We start from the raw sequence: 23,078 nt of genomic DNA, 5'->3' as shown, positions 1-23,078 counted from the left end.
AGTGAGTGGGTGAGTGAGTGGGTGAGTGAGTGAGTGAGTGGGTGAGTGAGTGAGTGGGTGAGTGAGTGGGTGGGTGAGTGAGTGAGTGGGTGAGTGAGTGAGTGGGTGAGTGGGTGAGTGAGTGAATGAGTGAGAGGGTGAGTGAGTGAGTGGGTGAGTGAATGAGTGAGTGGGTGAGTGAGTGGGTGAGTGAGTGGGTGGGTGAGTGAGTGAGTGGGTGAGTGAGTGAGTGGGTGAGTGGGTGAGTGAGTGAGTGGGTGAGTGGGTGAGTGGGTGAGTGAGTGAGTGAGTGAGTGAGTGAGTGGGTGAGTGAGTGAGTGAGTGGGTGAGTGACCATTGCATCAGGGTCAATTGGACAGAAAGAGAGAGAGACACACACACAATCAGAGAGAGTTAGGGACAGCACCCTTATGAACTGCATGCTCGCACATTTGTCATTAACTTCAATACAAATCACCGGTATTCCCAGACACATCCTGAAGCAACACCCCAAGTTCTGTCCTCTCTTTTCCCTCTAATGACTGCCTGTTGAGAACTATGGAACTTGCGAGACAGAGGGAGGTCACCTGGCTGACTGACGTTGGTTTGTTGCTAGGGAAACACAGAACAATGCCTTCCATCTTCCTCTGTTCCATGTTCTGTGCTGAGCTGCGGTGTACCCTCCCTCAACCTTTCCTAGTGGAAATGCTCCACCAACCCTCAGACTAAGGCAGTCCTAATTACTGGCCTTGTCCCCTTTGTGAAGGATATATATTGACCAGTCCTGCTGCACTTAGCATCCCGACCTGGCAAACTGCTTTTCCCGATGCACTCCATCAAAACCCGCTTCAGATTATAGAAAACTGAATTTAATCTCCTTGCCTTCTCCGCTGCAATAGTTCCAACAAATCTCCCCTCATAAGTAGTTAGTAAAGGGTTAATTAGCTTGTCTTGAAGTCACTTAATCTTGTCGTTGTATTAAGAACATAGAACATTCAGTGCAGAAGGAGGCCATTCGGCCCATCCAGTCTGCACCGACCCACTTAAGCCCTCACTTCCACCCTATCCCCGTAACCCAATAACCCCTCCTCACCTTTTTGGACACTAAGGGCAATTTATCACGGCCAGTCCACCTAACCTGCACGTCTTTAGACTGTGGGAGGAAACCAGAGCACCCGGAGGAAACCCACGCAGACGCGGGGAGAACGTACAGACTCTGCACAGACAGTGACCCAGCGGGGAATCGAACCTGGGACCCTGGCGCTGTGAAGCCACAGTGCTAACCACTGTGCTGCTCTATTAAATTTTAGTCTCCATCTGTTTCCCTGGTGTGCGGAACCTGGGCTAAAGGGGTTGAATCAGGAAGTCCTAACCATGGGTTCTGTTCCCTTACAGAGAAGATGACGGGATTATTTAATTGAGGTGTTTAAGGTCTCGGCCGTTTGGCTGTAATGAAGCATCAGATTAAACTCGAGATTGCCTTTTCTTGTAAGCTTCGAATCTACAAATCTCTCTTGTGCAGACCAAAAATTGGCTTCAATTTGAATTTGAATTGTTGTTTGGAGCAAGCAATAGCTTTGTAACTTAAAGGATGGGATAAAAACATTTTTTCAAAATGTTGATAGAGCAGTTAAACTATTTTGTCCTGGAAGGGGGCAGGGGAGGAGTGGGGAGAGTGGGGGGGGGTCCAGAGCAAGGAAGCAGGATCTCGAGCTACCTCATTGTCAGAAGCGTTCTTCCCGCAAAAAGAGCTGGTGCGAATCCTGTGCGCGCTCCTTCAAAAAGATATCGGGAGGAGGGGGACAACTCCAAATTTCAAAGTCAGATGGATAGTTTTTGTCAGGTAAGGTATTCCAGCTTAAAGAACTGAGTCAGGCATATACAACATAGAACATTACAGCACAGTACAGGCCCTTCGGCCCTCGATGTTGCGCCGACCTGTGAAACCACTCTAAAGCCCATCTACACTATTCCCTTCTCGTCCATATGTCTATCCAATGACCATTTGAATGCCCTTGGTGTTGGCGAGTCCACTACTGTTGCAGGCAGGGCATTCCACACCCTTACTACTCTCTGAGTAAAGAACCTACCTCTGACATAGAACATAGAACATAGAACAATACAGCGCAGTACAGGCCCTTCGGCCCACGATGTTGCACCGAAACAAAAGTCATCTAACCTACACTATGCCATTATCATCCATATGTTTATCCAATAAACTTTTAAATGCCCTCAATGTTGGCGAGTTCACTACTGTAGCAGGTAGGGCATTCCACGGCCTCACTACTCTTTGCGTAAAGAACCTACCTCTGACCTCTGTCCTATATCTATTACCCCTCAGTTTAAAGTTATGTCCCCTCGTGCCAGCCATTTCCATCCGCGGGAGAAGGCTCTCACTGTCCACCCTATCTAACCCCCTGATCATTTTGTATGCCTCTATTAAGTCTCCTCTTAACCTTCTTCTCTCCAACGAAAACAACCTCAAGTCCATCAGCCTTTCCTCATAAGATTTTCCCTCCATACCAGGCAACATCCTGGTAAATCTCCTCTGCACCCGCTCCAAAGCCTCCACGTCCTTCCTATAATGCGGTGACCAGAACTGTACGCAATACTCCAAATGCGGCCGAACCAGAGTTCTGTACAGCTGCAACATGACCTCCTGACTCCGGAACTCAATCCCTCTACCAATAAAGACCAACACTCCACACTGTTGCAGGCAGGGCATTCCGCACCCTTACTACTCTCTGAGTAAAGAACCTACCTCTGACATCTGTCCTATATCTATCTCCCCTCAATTTAAAGCTATGTCCCCTCGTGCTAGCCATCACCATCCGAGGAAAAAGGCTCTCACTGTCCACCCTATCCAATCCTCTGATCATCTTGTATGCCTCAATTAAGTCACCTCTTAACCTTCTTCTCTCTAACGAAAACAGCCTCAAGTCCCTCAGCCTTTCCTTATAAGATCTTCCCTCCATACCAGGCAACATTCTGGTAAATCTCCTCTGCACCCTTTCCAATGCTTCCACATCCTTCCTATAATGCGGTGACCAGAACGGCACGCAATACTCCAAATGCGGCTGCACCAGAGTTTTGTACAGCTGCAACATGACCTCATGGCTCCGAAACTCAATCCCTCTACCAATAAAAGCTAACACACCGTACGCCTTCTTAACAAACCTCTCAACCTGGGTGGCCACTTTCAGGGATCTATGTACATGGACACCGAGATTTCTCTGCTCATCCACACTACCAAGAATCTTACCATTAGCCCAGTACTCTGTCTTCCTGTTACTCTTTCCAAAATGAATCACCTCACACTTTTCCGCATTAAACTCTATTTGCCACCTCTCAGCCCAGCTCTGCAGCTTATCTATGTCCCTCTGTAACCTGCAACATCCTTCCGCACTGTCCACAACTCCACCGACTTTTGTGTCATCTGCAAATTTGCTCACCCATCCTTCTACGCCATCCTCCAGGTCATTTGTAAAAATGACAAACAGCAGTGGCCCCAAAACAATATGGATTGAATTGGATTGGATTTGGATTTTTTTTATTGTCACGTGTACCGACGTACAGTGAAAAGTATTTTTTTTGTGAGCAGCTCAAACAGATCATTTAGTGCATGAAAATAAAAGAAAATAAAAAGAAAATACATAATAGGGCAACACAAGGTACACCATGTAAATACATAGACACCAGCATCGGGTGAAGCATACAGGAGTGTGGTATTAATCAGGTCAGTCCATAAGAGGGTCGTTTAGGAAGAATATGGACTAAGATACAGGTTAACCAAGATCTCATTAAATGAGGGAACAGTGAGAATGAAAGACCTCCTCTGCTCCCTTGTTCTTAAATGTTGTAAGGGTCCTTCCTGTTATTTCCTTGGTTCCCATTTATTTTATTTCTTTCCCGTACCAGCCTCCCCGAACAGGTGCCGGAATGTGGCAACTAGCGGCTTTTCACAGTAACTTCATTTGAAGCCTATTTGTGACAATAAGCGATTTTCATTTCATTTATCAATTTTGGTCCAGGGACCCAAAATCGGAATGCACCTTTAAGCAGAGGACTCGAGCTGAAGGAGCCTGCTTGTCAGGACAGTGTGTTCCTTGGTTTTGTATTTTGGAGGGGAGAAAACAGACTTGTTGGGGCCAAGTGAAACTTCGGAACCAACTTTGGAGCAAGTCGGTTCGATTGGCTGGGTGGCCAGCTGTTCTGGCTGACAGGAGTCAGCAATTGGTTCCTGTGCGATGCTTCCCGAGAGAAAGTGATTGGCAGAAGTGATTAGACGTTGGAAGGAGAAGGAACACTCTCCCTTTCTTGCTGAAATAACTGCTTTATAGTTCTAAACTCAGTGAGTGCCTGGGACATCTTTGCTGTAAATTTGAAATAATCCTGAATCTACAGAGAAGGTAGACAACCTTGCCAGCGAAAACCATCTCCAGCCTGGAATGAAGAAGTACCAAAACAGGGGGGTAGGGGAATGTAGTATAGGGGGTCAATTAGGCAGATCTGGGTGGGGCGGGCTACGGCAATTGCACTGTGCACCTTGTTTACTGTACAGTCCTTTTGTTTTCTCGTTCTGTAATTCTACTGTTTACAATGCCAAAAAATACCTCATTAAAAATGTTTATTAAAAATATATATTTTCTGTACCTCTTTATTGTTTGTCTGTGCGTGCGTGTAGAGAGTGGAGGTAGTTAGAAAGGGGGGGAAGGGGTTGGGAAAGGGGTATTAGATAGTCTGTTACATTTTCTGTTAGTTGAATTATAATGTACATTACAAAAGTTTATTTGTGCTAAAGTTCAAAACCTAGTGCCTGCAGTTTATTGGACTCAGCCAAGGACTTTGGGTATTTTAAATAAACTCTTATTTCACCCCCTGTGTTGTGACTCTGGGTCAGTGGGGTTGGAATGGACTGCACACCAGCTCAGGGTGTCGTAACAATGTGCCTTTCCTACAATGTGCAGGGAAAGGCACTTCACTCATTTTTAAAATATTCCTTCAAGAAATGTGATTAAGGCTGGCAAGGCCAACATTGCTGCCTATCCCTAATTGTCCCTTGAGGAAGTGGCGGTGAGCTGCCTTCTTGAACCGCTGCACTCCATGTGGCGTAGGTGCACCCACAGTGCTGTTAGGGAGGGAGTTCCAGGGTTTTGCCCCAGCGACAGTGAAGGAGTGGCGATACATTCCCAAGTCGGGCTGGTGAGTGACTTGGAGGGGAACCTCCAGGTGGTGGGGTTCCCAGGTATCTGCTGCAATTGCCCTTCTAGATGGCAGAGGTCGCAGGTTTGGAAGGTGCTGCCAAAGGAGCCTTGGTGAGTTGCAGTGCACCTTGTAGATGGTCCACACGGCTGCCACTGGTGGTGGAGGGAGTGAGTGTTTAAGGTTGATGGGTTTGCTGATTGTCCTGGATGGGTTCTTTACTTCACAAGGACTGTGCAGTGGCCACTACTGCCAACACCATCTTGGAGAGATACACCCACAGGTTCGCTGGTGATGACTAGGTCAGTCTGGTTGATTTTCGCACCACCTGCTTGCAGTTCCAGTCTGCCCGCAATGTCTTTCAGACTAACCAGCTCAGTCTGTAGTGGCGTCATGGAAGTCACTCTTATTCAATAGCACCAATTGACCTGTCCAGTAACATTACCAATATTCTACTATTGCTGGCATAATTATAAGGGCTACTCAGCAGAGACGAGCTTTCGCTGGTAAGATATTCGGAACCTGATTAATAAGCACCCCTTGTTCATTCCAGTCTGGGAATAAAGGGACCTGCCTTGCCTGAGAAAGGCCCGAGGTCAAGGGAGTGTGAGCCAGTTCGAGAGTACAATCCATGATCTATCTGAATTGCTACATCACATAAGATCATAAAAAACAAGAGTACGATAAGGCCATTCAGCCCATTGAGCTAGCTTCGCCATTTGAGAAGATCATGGTTAATGGGATTGTGGTCTTAATTCGACTGATCTACCTGCCTCCCATAAACTCTCGACTCTCTCATCGATCAAAAAATCTGTCTAACTCAACCCTTGAGTACGCACAGTGACCGACCCAGCCTCCACTGCTGTGGGTGGCAGAGAATTCCAAACACCAACCACCCTCTGAGAGAGGAAAGTCCTCCTCATTTCGGTCTTAAACCGTGTGACGAACAGAGGATTTTAGGAAAATTGGATTATAAATGTATTGGGAAATTTAAGGGTTAAAAAAAATCCTGCTTTTCAGTTCCTGAGAGCTTTTAGCAGCCAGAAGGTGAAATTGGCCAGAGGAATGTGTTTTTCAGTGTGGGCTAATGCACTGTGGTTGTGACTGGGGACAGTCCCTGGGGAGTTCATGTGCTTTCAGTCCCTGGAAAGTTCATTTGTTTTGCAGCTTGGGGCGATGATGTCAGTGCTGGGCGGAGCTAAGGGAGAGAGAAATTTTTGAGAATGTTTTGAGGAGAAGAGTTGAAGGCTGATCTGTCTGACGTGGGGTCCACAATTCCCTAACAGAGTAATGATATTTAAAGCAGAGCAGTCTTGTCTGAGGATAAGGAAGAGGCTGAAAGAGCCCAGTTGAAGCAGCTATTTGAAGGTATTCAGCCAGAGTCTGCAGGCGTTCCAACAGGAGCCCAAATCAGTTCAGCAAAATAAGAATGACTCTGTCATGTTGATGTTAAGATGGATTGAGAGCTGTCTGTTTCTTTTCTTGTTGTTTAATGGGGAATTGAGTTGCAGTGTTGAAAGGGAAAGTGTAAGCTATCCTTTTTGGTTGTGAAGTTGAAGAGTTTAATTTTGTATTCATAATAAAGTTTTGTTTTACAAATGCTTATTTCTTCATGCAATCACTGCTGGAGCAAATCATTCCTTCCATTCAGTCATTCAAATAAACTAAAACAGTGGGGTTTTGTTCCAGTCTCTAAGCCACTGTTGGGGTCTGGACTGGGATCGTAATAATGGGAGACACGTTGGGCGAGATTCTCCGTTTCCCGACGCTGATTTCGTAATCGGCGATCGGCCGGAGAATCTATTTTTACGACCTGATCGGGGGCGGCACCAGTTTTACGCAGGTTGTGCATGCTCCGCCCCCTTCTAAATGGTGTCGTCGAGGAGTACGCCGCACGCCGTTGAGACGGCCTCAGGTCGTCCCGCTGAAGGCCCTCCCTTGATGCTCCGCCCCCCCGATGGGCCGGCTTCCCGGCCGCGCGGTTCGCTCACGGTCCCAGCTGTGCAGGAACCCGGCATGGCGGCTGCGGACTGGGGGGTGGGGGGCTTCCGCGAGGGCTTGTGGGGGGGGGGGGGGAGGCTATCTGGCAGGTCGGGTCCGCGCATGGCCAGCACCATGTTGTACGATGCGACCGCTGCCGGTCGTCGCCTTTCACCTGCGCGGCCACAAACCGTTTTTGTCGGGGAGGCCGCACGTTTCACATGGCGCGGCTGCTAGCCCCTCGCCGGTCGGAGGATCGGTGCTGGGGTCTCGCTGATCGTTTCCACGTAAAACGCCACGGATCCTCCGGACCTAACCCCAAAATCAGAGAATTTAGCCTGTTAGTTTTTATCTATTTATTTAAAAAATTTTCAAAATAAATTTAAAGTACCCAATTCTTCTTTTTAAAATTAAGGACAATTTAGCGTGGCCAACCCACCTACCCTGCGCGTCTCTGGATTGTGGGAGTGAGACCCACACAGACACGGGGAGAATGTGCAAACTCCACAAGGACAGTGAACCGGGGCTGGGATCAAACCCGGGTCCTCGGCGCCGTGAGGCAGCAGTGCTAACCACTGTGCCACCGCGCTGTCCGACACGTTATTTTCAAACTGTGACGTGTTATAGATTTCCCCCTGGAGGGGAAACATCCTCTCAGCATTTACCCGGCCAAACCCCCTCAGAAACGTATATGTTTCCATAAGATCACCTCTCATTCTTCGAAACTCCGATGGCGTAAGCTCAACCTCTCCTCACGTGATAGCCCCTCCATCCCAGGAATCAGCCAACCAGTTCAGGCAAAGTGTGTAAACGGGATGTGTTGGAGAGTTTGTCCAAGGTTTGGACGGTACATGTCTACGAAGCCCAGAACTGAAATGTTTTTTTTGGGATTACTATTTGCTGTTAACTTTATGATTCCTTATGAGACAATAATATTTAATATTGTGTGCTAAATAAATCTTCAAACGTCAACAGTAAATGCTGTGAATCTGTTGTTTGAGGATTAAATTCTAAACTTACAAGAACACCCCTCCTCGAGTAGCAGCTTTTAGTCAGTCGCGCTGTTGCCTCTGCTCTGCACAAGAAACCTGGGGCGATATTGTCCGGTATCGGCGCGATGTCCGCCGACCGGCGCCCAAAAGGCGCAAATCAGTCAGGCATCACGCCGCCCCAAACGTGCGGAATGCTCCGCATTTTGGGGGGCCGAGTCCCGACCTTAAGGGGCTAGGCCCGCGCTGGACTAATTTCCGCCCCGCCAGCTGGCGGAAAAGGCCTTTGGTACCCCGCCAGCTGGAGCGGAAATGGCATCTCCGGGCGGCGCATGCGCGGGAGCGTTAGCGGCCGCTGACGGCATTCCCGCGCATGCGCAGTGGAGGGAGTCTCTTCCGCCTCCGCCATGGTGGAGACCGTGGCGAAGGCAGAAGGAAAAGAGTGCCCCCACGGCACAGGCCCGCCCGCGGATCGGTGGGCCCCGATCGCGGGACAATCCACCGTGGGGGCACCCCCCCGGGGCCAGATCGCCCCGTGCTCCCCCTCAGGACCCCGGAGCCCGCCCGCGCCGCCTTGTCCCGCCGATAAGAGAGGTGGTTTGATTCTCGCCAGCGGGACATGCATTCCAGCAGTGGGGCTTCAGCCCATCGCGGGCCGGAGAATCGCCGGGGGGGGGCCCACCAACCGGCGCGGCGCGATTCCCACCCCCGCCGAATATCCGGTGCCGGAGAATTTGGCAACTGGCGGGGGCGGGATTCACGCCAGCCCCCGGCGATTCTCCGACCCGGCGGGGGGTCGGAGAATCTCGCCCCTTCTGTCCAACTAACTGAGGTAAAGCGGCCTCCCGTACCGGCTGGGAATCAGTGAATTTACAGTGCAGAAGGAGGCCATTCGGCCCGTCGTGTCTGCACCGGCCCTTGGAAAGAGCACCCTACCCAAGCCCACGCAAGCCTCCTATCCCCGTAACCCAGTAACCCCACCTGCCCTTTTGGACACTCAGGGCAATTTATCACGGCCGATCCACCTAACCTGCACGTCTTTGGTCTGTGGGAGGAAACCGGAGCACCCGGAGGAAACCCACGCACCCACGGCGAGGACGCGCAGACTCCACACAGACAGTGACCCAAGCCGGGAATTGAACCCGGGTCCCTGGAGTTGTGAGGCAGCAGTGCTAACCACTGTGCCACATCAATAACCCGCTGAAGGGATTCATGAGGGCCTCACCTTCTCAACCTTGCCCCTCGCCTGAGATGTGGTGATCCTCAGGTTAAATCACCACCAGTCAGCTCTCCCCCCCTCAAAGGGGAAAGCAGCCTATGGTCATCTGGGACTATGTTTTGGGCCGTTCCTTTGTTTTGTCAATCTACAAACTCCATACTCTCTCTTGCGTTAATCTTGATATGACAAGGTGTTCAAAACTGCATGTGGCACTGTGATTGAACCAACATTTTCTGTAAATTCATCATTACCTCTTTGTTCTTGGACTGAACAGCTTCCAAGAAGCTCAACACCACCCAGGGCAAAAGAACACAATTGATAATCGCCGCCCACCACCTTCAACACTTCCTCCCTCCACCACCGCCGCACAGTGGCAGCAGTGAGGCACCGTGGCAACTGGCCTGGGCTCCTTCAACAGCACCTTTCAACTCCACGAACCCCACTGTCCTTAAAGACAGTTGTACAGCATAATGGAAGGCGAGGAGGCCTTGTGGCACAGTGGGTAACATTCGTGCCTCTGAGCCGGAAGCTCCAGGTTCGAGTCCCACCCCAGGACGTGACGACCGAGGAAAGTGTGGTCTCATAACGTGGCCAAACATGTTGCGTGTGGCAACCTGCAAATCCTTCCAAACACACCAATCGCTGGCGGTAGGAGCGGGGGATACTCCTGGTCAGCCACACTTGACGTGGAGTTGCATCTCTCAGGCTATCAATCCCTGGCGACAGACTAGTGACCTGTTCCGGGAATTGCTAGCTATGGAAACAGACGCAAGACCACGTTAGAGCACCACTAGGTGCGGAAAAAGAATTGAAGAACAATGGAAGGCTCCCGTACACATTGGCCAGGGATCTGCTCCGTATCCCTGGAACAGAGAGGTACTCGATAAGGTTTGTGAAGCCATTGAGGAATGGCTCTGATCGCCCCCGTACCGTATCGGAGCTTTGGAATCTCAAAATAACATCTCCACGGGGATGTGCTGTGTCCCGTGAATGATGTGAAGGTCGATTTTCAGCAACTTCATCCCCTGGCAGATGGAAAGTTGTCCGATTCTCCTGTGCGAATCCTGAAATGTGTCCCGTGCCAGGGCACGCTTTCATACAACTTTCCCATTTGATTTCTCTTCTTTACATTCGGACAAACGGTAGCATTGTGGATAGCACAACTGCTTCACAGCTCCAGGGTCCCAGGTTCGATTCCGGCTTGGGTCACTGTCTGTGCGGAGTCTGCACGTTCTCCCTGTGTCTGCGTGGGTTTCCTCCAAGTGCTCTGGTTTCCTCCCACAGTCCAAAGATGTGCAGGTTAGGTGGATTGGCCATGATAAATTGCCCTTAGTGTCCAAAATTGCCCTTAGTGTTGGGTGGGGTTACTGGGTTATGGGGATAGGGTGGAGGTGTTGACCTTGGGTAGGGTGCTCTTTCCAAGGGCAGGTGCAGACTCGATGGGCCGAATGGCCTCCTTCTGTACTGTAAATTCTATGATATCTCGGATTTCCAACTTCAGCCCTTCACTGGTCTCCGGTGATGACTGAAGCAACGTAAGTGCACAGAAAGAAACATGGAAGGGCTCTTCCTGGTGATTCTCTTATTTCCCATTTCTTTTATTTTGCCGTGACCATTTTTGATCCGTGGATGTTTAATGGAAATATGCCTTTAAGTCGAGCAGAGGAAGTGAGGAGCTCAAAAGTTTCAACACAGAACGCTGTGCTACTTTTTGAACAGCAGAACTCAAACTTTATGGCACCCGAAAGATCGGAGGTATTCAGGCTGATTGGCTGGCTGGTGGCCAATGAATTGGCCAAAGGCCGTTTTCTGCCCAGCGACAAGCAGTGATTGAGTCCTACCCGGGTGGGATGACTTTCAGAGGTCTGTCTTTCGATCTCACGGTCTCTGTGTCTTTTTGTCTTTCTGTCTCTCTGCCTTTCTGTCTCTCACTGTCTTTCTGTCTCTCTCTGTCTTTCTGTCTCTCTGTCTTAGTGTCTCTCTCTCTCTCTCTTTCTCTCTCTGTCTCTCTCTCTATCGGTCCCTCTGCCTCTCTCTCTCTCTCTCTCTGTCTGGCTCTGTCTCTCTCTCTCTCTCTGCCTCTCTGTCTTTCTCTCTCTGTCTCTCTCTCTCTCTGTCTGTCTCGGTCTCTCACTCTCTCTCTGTCTTCTCTCTCTGTCTCTGTCTCTCTCTCTCTCTCTGTCTGTCTCTGTCTCGCTCTCTCTGTCTTTCTCTCTCTGTCTCTGTCTCTCTCTGTCTTCTCTCTCTGTCTCTGTCTCTCTCTCTCTGTCTGTCTCTGTCTCTTTCTCTCTCTGTCTGTCTCGGCCTCTCTCTCTGTCTTCTCTGTCTGTCTGTCTCTCTCTCTGTCTCTTTCTGTCTCTCTCTCTCTCTCTCTGTCTCTCTCTCTGTCTGTCTCGGCCTCTCTCTCTGTCTTCTCTGTCTGTCTGTCTCTCTCTCTGTCTCGTTCTGTCTGTCTCTCTCTCTCTCTCTGTCTGTCTCTCTCTCTCCCTCTTATTCTACAGTGAAAACGATTACAGCCTGAAAGCAAAACCCTTGAACTGAAGGTGTACTGGAAGATGTCCGTCTGAAACATAGACCATAAGACAGAGGATCAGAAATAGGCCACCAGGCCCATCGAATCTGCTCCACCATTCAACCGTGGTTGATATTTCCTCATCCCCATAACCCCTGATCCCCTTACCCTATCCTTTTACTTTCATCATTATTTTGAACCCCCTTGCCCCTCTGAGTTTGTCTGTCATGTGTGTGTATAGAGGGTGTGGGCGAGTTATTGAGGGGGGGGGGGTTACAATTAGCTAATAATTAACCAGTTGTATTTGCTGCATATTTTTAAAATTAATTTACATGATGTGAACGTCCAGGTGGTGGGGTTTCCAGGTATCTGCTGCTCTTGTCCTTCTAGATGGTAGTGGTCGTGGGTTTGGAAGGTGCTGTCTGAGGAACCTTGGCGAGTTACTGCAGTGCATCTTGTAGATGGTACACACGGCTGCCGCTGTTTAATTATAGTTATTGGTATTAATAAAAATTAATTGAGTTTAAATTTACAAACCTGGTGACTGTAGTTATTCAGCAGCCAAAGACCAAAGACTTTGGGCGTTTTTCTAAAAATTAATTGTTAATTCCAATTGTGCTGTGAGTCCGGGTCAAGTGAGGCTGGAATTGGCCGCATGCCAGCCAAGGGGGTCGGAACACACTGAAAGTTACAGCTCAAGCAAAAGGGCCATTCAGCCCATCACATTCTTCCCTACCCTCCACAAGAGCAAACGGCGCGAATGGTACAATTCTCCAGGTGAACCTTCCATTGCCTTCTCCTCTCTCACCCTGGGCCAGTCTGGAACTGGACAAGGGGGCGGCTCCCTCCTGCCCAGCCTCGATTCTGAAGCTGATTTGAGGCTAGCAGGAGTGGTCAGGAGCGGAACCCAGCCTGCCTGGGCCCTATCCAGGGAAGGGGTGGTCCGGGGGCGGAACCCAAGCAGGGCCCTATCCAGGGAAGGGGTGGTCCGGGAGCGGATCCCAGGCAGGGCCCTATCCAGGGAAGGGGTGGTCCGGGGGCGGAACCCAGGCAGGGCCCTATCCAGGGAAGGGGTGGTCTGGGGGCGGAACCCAGCCTGCCTGGGCCCTATCCAGGGAAGGGGTGGTCCGGGGGCGGATCCCAGGCAGGGCCCTATCCAGGGAAGGGGTGGTCCGGGGGCGGAACCCAGCCTGCCTGGGCCCTATCCAGGGAAGGGGTGGTCCGGGGGCGGATCCCAGCCTGCCTGGGCCCTATCCAGGGAAGGGCTGGTCCAGGGGCGGGGAAACCTGCCTCAGTGGTTCCCTTTCCACATGAGTGCCCCCCCTCACCACCAAGACCTCCTCCCTACTGGCGTTTCCCCCCTCCTCTCCTATCATGCCCCCCCCCCCGCCCATTCCACATCTTCCGCCACCCCAGGTTCCCATCTGAGACCCTCTGAAGTTACCTACTCCGAGATCTGGGGCAGACTTCCCCCAACCCGTCTGCGGTGGGGTTGGTGACGGGCGAGCGTGGAGAATCTGGCGGGGGCCAAAAGGTCATCAACCCACCATCATAAAATCTGTGCGACCTCCGAACGGGAGGTCGGCCATTCTGCTGGGCCGGTGGAGTGAGTGGAGGGGGAGGGGTGGTGGTGGGGAGGGGGGGGGGGGATGGGTAGGGCGAGGGGGGCAGTGATAGCCTGACGATGACAATGTGGGGCTGGTCTAGCACAGTGGGCTAAATAGCTGGCTTGCAAAGCAGACCGAAGCAGGCCAGCAGCGCGGTTCGATTCCCGTACCGGCCTCCCCGAACAGGCGCCGGAATGTGGCGACTAGGGGCTTTTCACAGTAACTTCATTCGAAGCTTACTCGTGACGATAAGCCATTTACATTTCACAAGGGGGAGAGGGTTAGGGCGAGGGCTCACAATGGCAGGCAGAGGAACAAGGATGTGGAAGAAGAAGATGAACAGTGGAAGCCAGATGGAAAGCCGAGGGGTGGGGAGCTGGACCCCGACAAGGCTGTGTGAAATGCTCACAAACAACAGGGTCAAAGGGACGCCTCAGCATTTACTGGGGGGGGGCAATGGGTGAAAACTACATATGCGCTAGGTAGAGGTCCGTGTGGGGGGTGGGTACGTCACCGGTGATGGGCTGGGGGGGAAGGGTGGTTTAATCTAGGCACCGACTTCTCAAGGCTGCGAGTCTTTTCCCTCTGGGTTGCTGACATTCTGCACTGTCTGGTGAACACAGGTGGGCTACAGCGAGTGATGGACAGGTGTTTAAATTTGGTGCCGGGACCTTTCAACCCACCAGCTGAGGGCGAGTGGACAAATCAGGAGCGTGCGAGGGGAACCCGCTGGTGCATTATTAATGAACTTCCAAGCGCAGAATCCGGTGCGGGGTCCCGCTGTTCCAGTCGGAGGGACAAATGTCACCGGAGACGCCTGTCACTGTGCTTAGTCACAAAATGGAGGAATTCTGCTCGAGGAATCTGGGGACCACTTGGAGTCCCAGTCCTGGCCACTGCTGTCAGTGGCGCTGCTGAGTATACAGAGCTGCCGGCCAATTAGATTGGCAGCTCTCCGAGGCGGGACATCTGCCCGAGTGAGGGAGTTTCGGAAGTCCCATTTCCCGCCGATTGACACTCCGCAGAGCGTAAAACGGTTTTGTGGCTACTGTGATAAGAAAGTAAGAACATAAGAACGAGGAGCAGGAGTAGACCATCTGGCCCCTCGAGCCTGCTCCGCCATTCAATGAGATCATGGCTGATCTTTTGTGGACTCAGCTCCACTTTCCGGCCCGAACACCATAACCCTTAATCCCTTTATTCTTCAAAAAACTGTCTATCTTTATTTAATGAAGGAGCCTCTACTGCTTCACTGGGCAGGGAATTCCATAGATTCACAACCCTTTGGGTGAGGAAGTTCCTCCTAAACTCAGTCCTAAATCGACTTCCCCTTATTTTGAGGCTATGCCCCCTAGTTCTGCTTTCACCCGCCAGTGGAAACAACCTGTCCGCATCTATCCTATCTATTCCCTTCATAATTTTATACATTTCTATAAGATCCCCCCTCACCCTTCTAAATTCCAACAAGTACAGTCCCATCTACTCAACCTCTCCTTGTAATCCAACCCCTTCAGCTCTGGGATTAACCTAGTGAATCTCCTCTGCACACCCTCCAGTGCCAGTACGTCCATTCTCAGGTATGGAGACCAATACTGAACACAATACTCCAGGTGCGGCCTCACTAACACCCTATACAATTGCAGCATAACCTCCCTAGTCTTAAACTCCATCCCTCTAGCAATGAAGGACAAAACTCCATTTGCCTTCTTAATCACTTGTGATCTACCAAGAGTCTTTGGGTGGTGCAGCGAGACACATTGCCGTCCGGGAAACCCTTCCTGGAACATTGGGCAAAACAGGTTTTCCAACTTCCGGAAGACCAAAGTCTTTCCTTTTCGCATCTCAGTGTTTTTTTTGAACCGATCGAGTGTTCTGGCCTTAACCTCACCTCCTGGCTAACCGGTTTGTGGTTGCTGGAAATTTCCCTGAACTGTGCTCCAACCTTACACCCCCACCCCCCGTCCTCTTTACCCGCTTGCCTTCTTGGGCTGTTATCCCTGCCAGTATTTACTTGCCAGGCTCCTTCAAACAGGGTGGCATCTCCAGTAGACACGCTGACAATGCAACTGCGTGGTGAACAGTTGGTAGAAAGTGGCAATGGACGGAGTGGGTGACAGGTGGTAGAATCAGACAAGGTGGCTAAGAAAGACACATTTCACAAAATAAGCACCAGAACAGTCAATGGGATAGCTATTTGCGTTTGGCCCTCCCTCTGTCTTCACCACCCCCACGCCATCTCGTCCATCGCCCCACCTCCTCCTCTCCTGAGGCCATTGCTTCCATGTGTGTCAACAATCCTTTATGAGTTGGCAGAGGTGGCGGCGCGGTGAAAAGGCTATTTGACTCCGCGAGGGGGTACTTCCCACACTGTCCAGCCTCGCAGACAAGGGACCGGAAGGCTCCCAGCACTGCATTGGAGTTAAAGAGTCAATGTCCTCGGGAGAGGAGGAAGCCGAATAAGGAAAACCGATGCCAGAGAACATGTGATTAAACAATATGGCCTTAGCCGGCTGGTAGGACAAGACGACCCGGCAGTAAAGTGTTAGTTAATGACTGTGTAAAGAATCCTCGCGTGATCGACTCATTTTAATATGCAGCCCTGTTGTTTGAAGAATTAAGCCTCATTAATGACCACTCTTCGACATAACATAAATATTGCTGATTGGAAGATAAAATCAGTTTAACGCAGTTACAGATGAATACAACCGTGCAGCCTATCGTCAAAATGCCACAGTCAAAGGAAAACAATTTAACGTTTGCACAGGAATGAATTAGTGCTTTGTGTAATTACTCAGTAGCCAGAGATTGTTGGTGTGTCTTTCCTCAGCTCATTTTGAAAGTTGGACAAGTACGCATTCGGACAGACTTTGCTGGTGTAATGGCAGAGGTAGCGTCACCAAAATGGCGCCTCCCTGCCTGGCTCGCCAATGATCTGCTTTGAATCGTAGAACATAGAACATTACAGCGCAGTACAGGCCCTTCGGCCCTCGATGTTGCGCCGACCTGTGAAACCACTCTAAAGCCCATCTACACTATTCCCGGACGCCGACTTTTCTCCCTTTTTTAAAACCATTAAAAAAATCTCTTTCGCTCCTATCTTTCTTTCCCTCTCTTCGTTTCTCTTTTTTTCACATGATTTCACGTTGAATTCACTGGGCTGAATTTTCCTGCGTAGGCTTACAGTGGGAGAGAAGCCCGCTTCGGCGGCGGTGGGGCCTGAGCGGGCGTATTCCTGGCAGGGGCAAATTATGTTTCCGTCGTTGAAGCCACCATCCCGAGTAAAGATGGCAGCCCCCTGCCAGGAGCTGCCGGACCAATCAGAGAGCTCGGCAGCCTCAGTAGTGCTCAGCCGGTGGCCATTTGCTGGTACTGCAGCTGCAGGGAATGTCATTGGCCGAGATGCACCATTGGAATTGTGGGATGCTGGGGCCAGGCCGGCAGGGCCCTGGCAAGCGGAGTGGGGGTTTGTGAGTTACGGGCACAAACCACCCCAATTCTTTCCAGGCAGGCGGGCGGGTTTGCCTCATTTCCCCCTGATGGCCAAACAGTGCCATAGCAGGAGGTTGGCCGGGCAGCACGCTGAGCCCCCAATCCCTACGTGAACCACTTTGCCAACCTTCTCACCTATTGCTAAATACCTGGTCAAATCCTGGCCGGCCCCACCCTCATTTACATTTCCCGCTCCCAGACCTTCAGTCCGACTGGTGAAAGCGAACGGGCTTTTTAAACGGAGACCGAGAGTGAGCCGAACGGCGAGGGAGTCACACTAAAGCCTTCATAATTCCCTGGTTAGGACCCAGCTGGGGGACCCAGTCCAGTTCTGGGCGCCGTACTTCAGGTCGGGGGCGAAGGCTTTAGCGAGAGTTCAGAAAAAGATTCACGAGAACGGTCGCAGGCATGAGCAACTTCAATTCTGAAGAAAGACCGGGGAAGCTATGTTCCATCGAGGTGTTCGAAATCACGAAGGGCCTGGACACGGAGATCCCATTCCCCTTGGGATTGAGAACAAGAGAGCACAGATTGAAGATGATTGAGCACCAGCAACATGAGGGAGAATGTATTCATACAGCAAGTGGGTAGCATCCGGAGGCCGCTGCCTCAGCGTTTGGTGGAGGCAGATTCAGTCGAGTCTTACTCTAAGGTGGGAAGACGACAGGGCGATGGAGGCTGGGTAATTTCTCCCACGAGGCGAACCTCAGTGTGGTGCTGGCTCTCCCCGCTCCGCCCTGCGCCCAATGTTCTTCATCCCCCCTCCCCCGATCAAGTGAGAGTAACGGCAGGAGTGGGCCATTCGGCCCACCCAGCCTGGTCCGCCATTCGGCAAGGTCGTGACTTATCTGATTGTGTCTTGGTTTAGCACAGTGGGCTAAATAGCTGGCTTGCAATGCAGAACAATGCCAGCAGCGCGGGTTCAATTCCCGCACCAGCCTCCCCGAACAGGCGCCGGAATGTGGCGACTAGGGGCTTTTCACAGTAACTTCATTGAAGCCTACTTGTGACAATAAGTGATTATTATTATTATTAAATTCTACTGTCTGTCTGCTCCCCGCCCAATAACCCTCGACTCTCTTTATCGATCAAAAAGCCTGTCTAACTTAGCCTTAAATATATCCAGTGACCATTGCTCTCTGGGAGAGAATTCCAAACACTAACCACCCTCAGAGAGAAGAACTTTTTCCTCATCTCCGTCTCAAATGGGAGATCCCTCATCTTTAAACTCTTCCCCATTCCTTTCACAATGGGAAATGTCCTCCCAGAATCCTCCCTGTCGAGCCCCCCCCCGAAGAATCATTCACCTTTCACTAAGGCCACCTCTCATTCTCCTGAACTCCCACGGGTACAGGCCCAACCTGCTCATCTTTCCTCGGACGGCAAACACCTTCATCCCAGGAAGCAGCCGAGGGATGTTCCTCCGGACTGCTTCCCAGTGCAAGTATCTCCCTCCGTCAGTGAGGAGTAAGATTAAGCGACACAGTACGGTCTCGGTCCCCGACAGGGGTTCAAACCCCACGACGGCAATTGGTGAAATCTGAATGCAATTAATTGAGAAAGAACCTGGAATTGAAAAGCCCGTCTCAGTAACGGTGCCCATGAAACTATCACGCCCCGCAAAGAGCCATCTGCTTCACAAGCAGGGAAGGATATCTGCCCTCCTTACCCGGTCTGGCCTACGTGTGACTCCAGATCCACTGGCATGTGGGCGACTCTTAATTGTCCCCCAGCCATGTTTCAGAAAGACACTCCCGTTCAAGGGCAATTCGGGATGGGCAATAAATGCTGGACTTTCTGGAGATGCCCACATCCCACGGATGAACGAATTAAAAAATCCTGATCCTATCCTCTCCCGTAGGGCCCGATAGGCCAGTGACAAACAAGAGCTGTGAGGTCTGACCGGGGCAAGAGGTGACGCTGTGGTTAATCACCCTGCGAGAGTTAGGGTGATTGGTTATACTCTTTTGACTAAAACAAAAATCAATAAATTAAACATAATTTGGGGGTGGGCGACAGAATAATGAATATCTATGTTGACGAACTCCATTTCAAACTCATTACCCTTTTCACCTGAATGGAAATGTGGGTTTAAATGTGCTCAGGCATCGCCCTCAGACTCGGTTCACAATGAGAATACTCTGACTCTTCCCCTACGCTCAGTACATTTCCATCCTTTCTTGCCTGGACCACTGCCGGGGTCGTTACAGAACTTTGCGGGACAGAACGAGGCCGCTCCGGCCATCATGGCCCTGGTGGCTCTGTGTAAGAGTTGTCCGATTAATCCCAGTGAGTCACATTTCTGGGCAGACACACCATCTGTTGTACGTCTATGTTGCACATGACAAGAAAACGTGAGCGGGGCTGGAAAGTCTCCGTCAGTCTCCGTAAGACGACCTTTATCTGGGAGGAAGGGTTGGGTCAACAACAACAACAACAACCTGTGTTTTACATAGCACCGTCAACATTGTAAACTGCTACAAGAGCATTATCAAACAGAATCTCACATGGGCCCACAGCAGGGGATAGAATCATTAAGGCACAGAAGGAGGTCATTCGGCCCATTGAGTCACTGCCGACGCCCCGGGGTGCGTTCCAGTCAGTCTCCCTTCCCCGTAGCTCTGCAGCTTTATTTTCCCCAAGCGGTGATCCAGTTTGGGGGCACCGCGTTCCGGGGTTGTCACCACTTACTGAGCGAGATTGGCTGCTCGCTTGTTTCGTGGCGGCCTGCCCCCATGTTCTGCACCCCCTCCCCCGCCGCTGCCAACGGGGTTACCCGTTCTCCGCAGCCCCTCCTCCCCCACGAAGCCGTTCACTGGAAATTGTCAACCACCGTGTAAAGAAACCTCTGCATCTCCTGCCCAAAACCTTCAATTTGTCATAGAATTTACCGTGCAGAAGGAGGCCATTCGGCCCATCGAGTCTGCACCAGCTCTTGGAAAGAGCACACTACCCAAGGTCAACACCTCCACCATATCCCCATAACCCAGTAACCCCACCCAACACTAAGGGCAATTTTGGACACTAAGGGCAATTTAGCATGGCCAATCCACCTAACCTGCACATCTTTGGACTGTGGGAGGAAACCGGAGCACCCGGAGGAAACCCACGCACACACGGGGAGAATGTGCAGACTCCGCACAGACACTGACCCAAGCCGGGCATCGAACCTGGGACCCTGGTGCTCTGAAGCAATTGTGCTAACCACTATGCTGCCGTGCTGCCCTAATCTACTTCAGTTGCCAAGATCATCTTTTTTTGCCTTGACTTTTAAAAATAAATCTTGGGCAGCATGGTGGCACAGTGGTTGGCACAGTTGCTTCACAGCTCCAGGGTCCCAGGTTCGATTCCCGGCTTGGGTCACTGTCTGCGCGGAGTCTGCACATTCTCCCCCGTGTCTGCGTGGGTTTCCTCCGGGTGCTCCGGTTTCCTCCCACAGTCCAAAGATGTGCGGGTCAGGTGGATTGGCCGTGATAAATTGCCCTAAGTGTCCAAAAAAATGTTAAGTGGGGGTTACTGGGTTACGGGGATAGGGTAGACACGTGGGCTTCAGTAGGGTGCTGTTTGTAAGGGCCGTTGCAGACTCCATGGGTAAAATGGCCTCCTTCTGCACTGTAAATTCAATGATTCTATGAGGAATCATTTTTCTCTCTCCCTTCTTGTTGGCACCAGCACAAAGATGGCTCATTCTCTCTGAAACGTGGCCGGAAAACTGCAAGCAACATCTTTGTTAAAAAAAAGACAGAATTTGCACCTTTTGAAATGGCAAGTGCGCCATCGTCCCCAATAGTGCCACTCTTTCCAGCGACACCAGCTTCGAGTCATTGAGGGCTTATGAGGCGCTGGGAAGTGGGATTAAAATGAGCGGCAAGTTTCTTTATCCTCTTCTACGGCCAGCACAGACACAGTGGGCTGAATGGCCTCTTTCTGACTTTTCTATGGAATTAACCCTTTGCAGTATTAATTTAGTGGCATTCATATTCGTCCCAGTATCATCGGCTAATGGGGAGAGTTTTTCTTGTCCACCTTATCTAGAGCTGCCGTGGTCTTGTGCACCCCGACCAAATCTCGTCCTCAACCTCCTCCTTGGCCAGAATGAGACCAGCCGCTGATTTCTGCAACATATCCTTGGCTGTTTAGCACAGGGCTAAATCGCTGGCTTTGAAAGCAGACCAAGGCAGGCCAGCAGCACGGTTCAATTCCCGTACCAGCCTCCCCGAACAGGCGCCGGAATGTGGCGACTAGGGGCTTTTCACAGGAACTTCATTTGAAGCCTACTCGTGACAATAAGTCATTTTCATTTCATTTCACAAGGATTCCCCACCCATGGGACCATTCTGTTAGCTGTCCTCTGCCCCCTCTCAAGCATCCTGGTGTGGCCCAGGTTCACCATATCTCCCCCTGCTTTTCTATTCAATGCGACAGTCAGACAGACGGCCAAAAGCCAGAAAAAAGCACTCAGGAACGGAATTTTCAGGCATGGTTCACCCCTGGACACAGACTGGGGCCGGAATTCTCTGGCCGTTTGCCGGCGCCAGGATTCTCTGGCCGTCCCCGCCCGCGGGTTTCCCGGCGGTGTGGGATGGCTTCAGTGGCAATTCCCATTGACGGCAGCGGGAACTGAGTATCCGGCGACCAGCGAACGGCGGGCCGCCTTCAGCTGTCGGGAAGCACGCGGCCAAGAACCGGGAGAGTCAAACCGCAGGTGTCGACCCTCGGGCGAGCCCCTGACGAGGAGGTTTAGGCGAGGTTAAGAGTGAGAGATCTTTAAAGGGCTTTGATCAGCTGGACGTAGAGGAAATGGCTCCACTTGCTCAGGAGATCACTCGGGTGGGGGTGGGGGGGCCCATAAATATCCGGCAGTCGTGAATAAATGCAAATGGGAATTCAGAAGGAACGCTGGACAATCTTACATCAACCAGTTGCGATTATCTCACTACCCCCACTTCAGCTGCGCAGTAAAGTTTTCATCTTATATTATTATTTCAGGGGATGTGGCCATCGCTGGCTGGGACAGCATTTATTGCCCATCCCTAATTGCCCGTGAACGGAGAGGCTTGCTCAGCCATTTCAGAGGGCAGCACGGTCACACAGTGGTCAGCACTGTTGCTTCAGTGCGCCAGGGTCCCAGGTTCGATTCCCGGCTGTTCGGTGAAATGGACATTCTGAACTCTCCCTCTGTGTACCCGAACAGGCGCCTGAATGTGGCGACTAGGGGCTTTTCACAGTAACTTCATTGCAGTGTTAATGTAAGCCTACTTGTGACACTAATAAAGATTATTATTATTAAGAGTCAACCGCATTGCTGTGGGTCTGGAGTCACATGTCGGCCAGACCGGGGGTAGGGACGTTAGTGAACTCGATGGGTTTTTAAGACAGTCAATGATAGATTCATGGTCATCATCACAGAGTTGCTTCCAGTTTCCAATAATAATGATCTTCAATTTAGATTCATGAATTGAGTTTAAGTTCCACCACCAGCTGCCGTGGTGGGATTTGAACCCGTGCCTCCAGAGTATTAGCCGGGCACCTGTATTTCTAGCCCAGTGACATTACCACGACTCCACCATCATCTTATTGAATGATTGAACATTTTCTTCCCTGACTTCTTTTTTTAAAAAATGATTCAGTAATAAGGTTATGACCCAGAGGGTGGTGGGAAACTCAATTGCCTGAGAGGCAGAAAGTTTAATCATTTCAACAAAAACTTGGCGAAGCCATCGGAGCCACCTCCAGGGCGCCAGACCCGGAACTGGAAGGTGGCATTAGACTGGATTGCTCTATCTGGGCTGGTACGGATATGATGGGCCTTCCTTCTGTGCTGTAAGATTCGGCGATTCTTGCGGCTCTCCTGAATTCCCATTGACTGCAAAGCGGGTGATGTGCACAATGGGAGGCTGGTGCCACATACCCCCACCCTTCATAGCCAATGTCGCAGTCAGGGCCAGTGACTTTGAAGGGGGCAGCACTCAGAGCGCTAAGCTCCTGCTCAGCGAGACCTGCCAGACCTGACTACACCGCAGGTAGCCCGGAAGCGTCCCAGACTAACTGCATAAGGAATAACAAAAATCACGTTGGGGGTAATTCAAACGCATCCTAAA

General features: G+C 51.0%; 1 protein-coding gene across 5 annotated transcripts in view; it reads right to left on the bottom strand.

Moving 5' to 3' along the window:
- Positions 1–23,078, bottom strand: part of LOC140424736 (pituitary adenylate cyclase-activating polypeptide type I receptor-like) — a 311,016-nt gene that overhangs the window by 53,999 nt on the left and 233,939 nt on the right. The gene's annotated exons all lie outside the window — the stretch shown is intronic.

This window comes from Scyliorhinus torazame, chromosome 6 (genome assembly GCF_047496885.1).
Source record: "Scyliorhinus torazame isolate Kashiwa2021f chromosome 6, sScyTor2.1, whole genome shotgun sequence".
NCBI lineage: Eukaryota > Metazoa > Chordata > Chondrichthyes > Carcharhiniformes > Scyliorhinidae > Scyliorhinus > Scyliorhinus torazame.
Note: the sequence above shows the minus strand (reverse complement) of the source record. Positions and strands in the feature narration are given on the sequence as shown.